Source organism: Gavialis gangeticus, unplaced genomic scaffold (genome assembly GCF_001723915.1).
Source record: "Gavialis gangeticus isolate Ggan-Ray unplaced genomic scaffold, GavGan_comp1, whole genome shotgun sequence".
NCBI lineage: Eukaryota > Metazoa > Chordata > Crocodylia > Gavialidae > Gavialis > Gavialis gangeticus.
The window spans coordinates 52,051,261-52,057,893 of NW_017728996.1; positions in this window are offsets into that span (position 1 = coordinate 52,051,261).

Consider the following 6,633-nt stretch of genomic DNA (forward strand, 5'->3'; position numbering starts at 1 on the left):
GGGGGATGGGAGGGATCCGGGTCCTGGGGGGTCGGTGCCCGCGGGGGTGCGGGGTCTGGGTCTTTGTCTCCGCGCGAGTTGTCTCGCTGCGTCCCTCCTTCCAGGGGAGAGCCCTCACCCGTCCCTTCTCCCCCGCCGTCCTCTCGATTCTTCCCCGTGGCGTTGTGGTGGCAGGAGGATTCGTAGCATCCTGCGCCGTCTCCGCGGTCCTCGTCCCGGGGATGCCCGAGCCGCTTGCCTGGACTGCACGCTTCGCCCTCTCCGCCTGGCTGGGAGGCGTGAGTGCAGAGCACTGCGGTGTAGACGAGCGTCCTTAGTACGCTGGTGTCATGCGAGCTTGGAGATTGCCCCGGCTGTAAATGTTTCAAGCGCTGTGGGGCTGACAAGCTGCAGTGTCTATTCTGGTTAAAAAAAAACTGTTGTGGGGATACTCGAAACGTTTATCTGTGGCTTAGTGTGCAGGATGTACGGTGCGTGGCGTTTTTCCTTTTAAATGGTTGATGTAATGGTCTGAGACTCAGAAGAGCAGCGCGATTGTTGATGGGAAGCAGCATTAGTAAGTGAACGGGAATTTATTTTTCGGTGTACAGTATGTGCATGATCTTTTTCTGGCTTTTTACCATTTATAAAAATGTAGTAGTGTTATCAGTCAGAGCTAAGGGCAGCTGGAGTGGGTGGCGGATTTGCTGTTTGTCTTTTTTCAGGCTTTACGTTAGTAATCTCTTTTTCATTACTGTACGACTAGTGTTGAGAGGGGTCCCCTCACTCCAGCCTTTTTTTAATGGTAAACCGAGGTACAGACTGTAGATGGTGCTTTCAGTTGAAGATGGGGGTCAGGCCTTTCCTGTACTGGAAGTCAGGGGAGAACTTCTCACCATTGCAACTACTGGTGGTAACTCTATTAGAGAAGCTAGTGTAGACGGGGCAGCTGTTGGTGTTTTTGATACTCTGTCATTTAGGTCTGTTCCCGGCTGGACTGGATGAACAAAATATTATAAGCAGCATTGCCTTGTGCTTTCAATGCGGTTGCCGCCAGTGGATCTGCATCTGATGGCAATTATATAAATCCTTGGAAATAAATAAGAAAATCTCCTAGTGTAGAGACAGTCTTCAAGCTTGAGCTTCACTGATGCATATCGTTGGCCCATTGCTGCTATTGATTTTATTTATTGGGGAACTGTCATGAAAATAGAGTGTTGTCATTTAGTAAGAGTTGTATTTAAAACATTAAATTGGGAGCTAAATGAAATATCCGGATACAATATTCTTAATATATGTCATTTTATCCCTAGCGTGAAATAAAGTGATTTTGAGTAAGGAGGTTAAAGAAAAACCTTTTTCTTTCATCCTTCCAGAATTTTCTTATACATAGCAAATGAAACGTGCCTTTAGCCCCAAATCCTAGAGCAGGATTTGCAATAGCATGTGAGTCCAACTTAAGTTACAGAGTTTTTACAGCATCTTCCTGTCCTTGAGCCAACAATAAAAGGACAGTCTTGGTTATAGATATTTTAGCAGCTCTCATTTCACATAGTTCTATTTCATACCCTGAAGTCATGCTGAGACTAGTAATTTAGAATACAACCAAAAAAACCATGGCTTTCAGCTGCCTTTCTGTAGTGTACTTTATTGTGATTGTTGGACTAGTAGGCAGTGTCTGCCCATATTGATACTCCACAGCAGAGGGTAGGAGCAAGTCTGGTGAAGAACATTATGTACAGATAAGTACTGGAGAGAGAATTAAAGCTGTGTTATAAGGGGAAAAAAATCTAGTTCACTGGTGTGGAGGACAGAAAGCCACCCTCCCTCCTAGAATCACTGTTGCCTTTAAACCATTATTTTGAAAAGTACAGCTTTAGATAATGATTTCTTTTTTTTTCAGTTCTTCACAGCCAAGTCCTGGGAATTGGAACATAAATCTTTTCTTCTTCCCCTCCTTTTCAGCAGATTTTATTTAGCAATGAAATTGCACACCCCCAAGATGATGACTGGCATGTAGACTAAAGCCCTAATCCTGCAAACACTTGCACACCAGCTTAACTGCAGGCAGCTCAAACCATTCATATGAGTGAGCTGCAGCACCACTCTATAATTGATAATAGGAGAATATTGTTCAAGTTTCATGGTTCAGGCACAAAGTTGGATAACTGCAATTTCCTTTACAGGTTATAAACTGTTTACCATGATCTGTTTTTACTCTTTGTCTTTAAGATTGAGACTACACTTGCCTCTTGCATATAGAGGCCTTTGCTGGGTCAGGACACACATGCTTTCCTCTGGACTGCTTTCCACAGTTCTAGTTGTGGAAGGCATGCAGGGCAGCCTCTCCACAGGTTTTGGGGAAGTAGGGATCTTTGTAGGCAACTTCTGCCTCATGCTTTCACTTCCGGCCATGTTTTTTCAGGCATGTGCTTGTGTGGAATGCCTGCCAGAACAAAGCTCATGCTTGTTAGTGTCTTAATTCACGGTTTAAATACATTGTGCGTGTGCTCGCCTTTCGAGAAGTGCTTAGTTGTCCAGATTGGGCCGATAATTCAGGAACCGTGAGAACAAGCTAATGACTTGTATTATTCCTTTACTTTTCCCCAGTATTAGTGACAGTGTCATAATAGTGGAAGACTGAGACTAATGTAATAGCATGCAAAAGATATGCTGTGTGTGGGGCCAAATCCTATTAAATAACAGCAACTTTGAAATAACTTTTAAGCTGACTTTGAACTATGACTCAGTTTCAGTATAGGTCACTTGATTTTGTTATCTAAAAAACTGGAGAAGTATTAATATGTAACATCATTTTTATATACTTTAATATAATTAATATAAACACAGTCACTTTTTCATTTTGGAAATGTTTTCATAAATATAGTTTATAGGTTTGTTTTTCTTTTCCCCCAAATCTAATAATTTATAGCAGAAAAAGTGCATTTTTTTTGTCATGAAGGGGTTAGTGGGAAATGAAGACAATAGGCCTGTTTATCATATCATCTGGTCTCCGTATACCAGCTCAAACTTTTTAGTAATTTTGCAGGTTAGCAAACCGCTTGGGTTTTATAATATAAATTTTAAAGGTTAGCTAGACAGATGCAGTGTAGTCTTTTTTTTTTTTTTTTTTTACTGTCCCAAAGCTGTCTGCTTATCCCAACTTCATGTAAACGATCATTAAGTACACAGCACTGCCTACTTTCTCTCATGTTCAGGACAAGGTGCTTTGGCTAAATCTGATCTCTTTTATTAGACCAACTCATTTTCAAAGCTTCTAATAGTTTCAGGGCAGCTATGAGGGAAGCTAGTTGGTTTGGGAGCTGCTAAAACCACAGCACTGCCAGCGGTGTATGCTTAAGCAATACTTAGAGCACTGTTAGCCTTGTGGTACTGTCAGCCCCCCAAACCAGCTAGCTTCCTTTGTGCCAAGGCTACTAATAGCAGTCCCAAAACAGACTATATAAGAAGTCCTGAAAAATGAGGGAAGCTCCTCAGTTTCAGGGTTGCTAATACCAGAGCACTGACAGCTGCATTACTTAATAAGCATTATTTATGGAGCTGTAAGTACTAGCCTGTTAATACCCCCTGAAACTACCTTCCCCCATTTTTTGGGGATGCTGTTAGGAGCCTTGGAAGTGAGGAGAGAGAATACCTATGAAACTAACTAGCTTCCTTCATTTTCAGGTCATCTGCTAACGTGCCTTCTCCGACTGCTGCTTCCCTTTCAGTTTTCCTAGGAAGGTTCAAGGGAATGCAGTTAATATGCAGTTAACTTGAATACATTGCTACAAAATAGAGGGGCTGAAATATGCCATGATTTAAGTGGTTTATGCATTTAACCAGTCTGCGTATAGTGAGTTTATTACAATAAACACTGAACAGTAGATGGGCACTGGCAGCGTTATGCAGCTAAAGGAATCGCACACTCCTGCACCTTGTACACACGTGATGCAGCCTGATAAATATTTCTGTTGAGTCTGAGCTCTTTTTACTGTAGGATAAATGAGATAATGTACTCATCAATAATTATGCATACAAGAACTGTTATAAGAATATTATATTTGCATAGTCAAGTAATTAGAAGTATGGTATGCATGACGATACCCATCTTTAATTGTGTTACTACATCCTATATGTATATCTTCACCCAAGACTACCGTCCTCACTCCAGGTTCAACTGTCGTCGTCTCTGTGTTCGAGTTGGGCTGATTCCTCCACCACGCTGCTGGGATGCCAGTAAAAGAAGCACAGAGAGGACAAGGGACAGTCTCCTTGCGCTTGTTTACTTTACCTGGCATTAGAGTGACTCCTGACAGCTGGGAGGAGTAATTGGAGGAAAAGCATTGCTCAACCACTGCAGGCCTTTAGGGGAGCATGCACCATACAAATTAAATCTTCAGAGCCTTTAGCTGTCAATATTTAACAAGGTTCTGAGCAAATGTCAATGTAAACTTCAGGGCTCTTAAACTGATCAAATTTAGGTGTGGTCTTCCTCCCCCTCCCCATGGGAGCATCCAAGGGACTATATCTGATACAAAAGCTGCTTTCTGGCACATTTCAAGTCCCTGCCCCAAACCATTGAAGCATGAGAGCTTGTTAATAATAATAATTATTATTACTTTTTAAACATGGGGTAGGGAAGGAACAACATTTTTGTCTACTAATCTTGTTCACAGGAAGAGCTGAACCATTTAGGCTGAAACTTTCCAGCCTAACAGCTCCTGCTATGGAAAAATTCATCTCTTACGTTTAAAACTTTGACAAAATTAAGTGATTGAAAACAAGGTCTTACAATGGGAAGTGTTGGACAGGCAGAAATTCCCATAATAAAGGCCACCTTGTTTATAATTGCCCATAATTTCCCTTTCTAAAGCAGCTGGACTTAATTTTATAATAAACATGAAATATACTTTTAAAGTATTAATAGATTAATTTGGGATGATCTAGTTGGGGGGTAGTCCTGGTTTGAGCAGAGATTTGGATTTAGATGATCTTCTGAAGTCCCTTCCAACCCTGATTTGCTGTGATTCTAATTAGTGTTTTTCATTGGTTTTGCAGAAACTGCACTTTGGTAAAACTCTTTTGCTATTAGAACATGTTTTCTGTGGTGTGATTATGATATATCTGGGTATTAGGATAGCTTGTTTGGTATTTTTTTTGTATAGTTTGCCATTTCCTTCCAAAACCTGATATTTCAAAATGGCACAGAAGTCTCCTCTGAAGAGTCATTTTGCTAAGAAAATCTTTGTATTTTACACTCTGATGTTTTGATCTTGTGCGTACATTATTGCTTATCCACTTTTGTTATGAATGCGACAACTACTCTTCACTAATATTAGGCACGCATGCAGCTATTTGGAGGTTCAGGCCTTCTATTTCCATATTTGGGATTTCCTCTGGTATTCTTTTAGGCAAACACAAAATGATAGACTTTCCTTTTGAATACACAGTTAATTTTCTCTGAATTTAACTTTGTTGATTGTGTGATCTTCCTGTTACATAGTGATATAAAAATGTGTGGCTGCATTTTTCAAGTTAGGTGACTGGGTATATCACAGTTCATTGCAGTGGAGTTAGGGATGAGTAAGTTTCTTATTGGACTGTAAGAACAAAGTGATTCTAGGGAGACATCCATTGACTGGCAGAAACAATGTGACTCAATTGTTTCCAGATTCTGACCATAAAAATTACCACAACTTTTTTCCCCTGACATTAGCTAAATTTTTTTCCATAGGCTTTGTGTGTGTATGTATATGGATGTGTATATGTGTGTGTGTATGTGTGTGTGTGTGTATATATATATGTATATAGTATCTTTTGAGAGCAGGTGTTCAGGATTTAGATTCCATAAATGAAATATACATGCAGAGCTCGTGGTAAATAATGGGAAGAAGAAAAGAGGAAAGTGAGTAGCTTTTCCCTGTGGGTTTTCTATACATGTCTCTGCACATCTTAGTTTATTATTTGGCAATATTAAGGGAAATTTAATATCTTGATATATTTATAAAATACTTGAAATGTTAATACAATTGCTTGGATTATATTGCAGAAATAGGTCAAATCAAAGCTATATCCTATGGATCTTACAATGGGAGCTTGTGAAAAATCTAAAAAAGCTTATTAGAATGGATATTTGTATTGAATAGTGACTTAGGAGTTGATGTATTTCTGCTGGCCTAACGTGTATTTACACATCTCTTTCAAAAGTTTTGCTTCTGCATTTATTTGAAATGTTAATTATTCTGCAAGGATTTTGTAGTAGGGGAGGAGTTATCTGACAAGTAGCTATAGAGCAGTTCTGAATGTAAAATGAGACCTGACTCTCCTTCCTTACAGGTACCTTTAAAAACCATTTTATTGCTATCCAGGAAAAAAAATTAAGCTGATTTTTCTTCTTAATTCTTTTCTATGAAGAAGTAAATAAAGTAACTTTTTAGTTCTGAAGACGTATTTACTAGATCATTGGCAGTTTTTCCCTTGGCAGATGAAGCCTCGATCATCTTTTAGACTCTCTCAGTGCTGTTCCTCAGTCCGCTAGAAGTAGAACTCTGAACATGGTAAGACCTTCCCTCCCCAACAGGGCCTGAATCAAGAAAGAAGGCTTTGGAGCTAAGTCCGTCTGCAGTCGGGGAGTGGAAGACTGAGATTGGA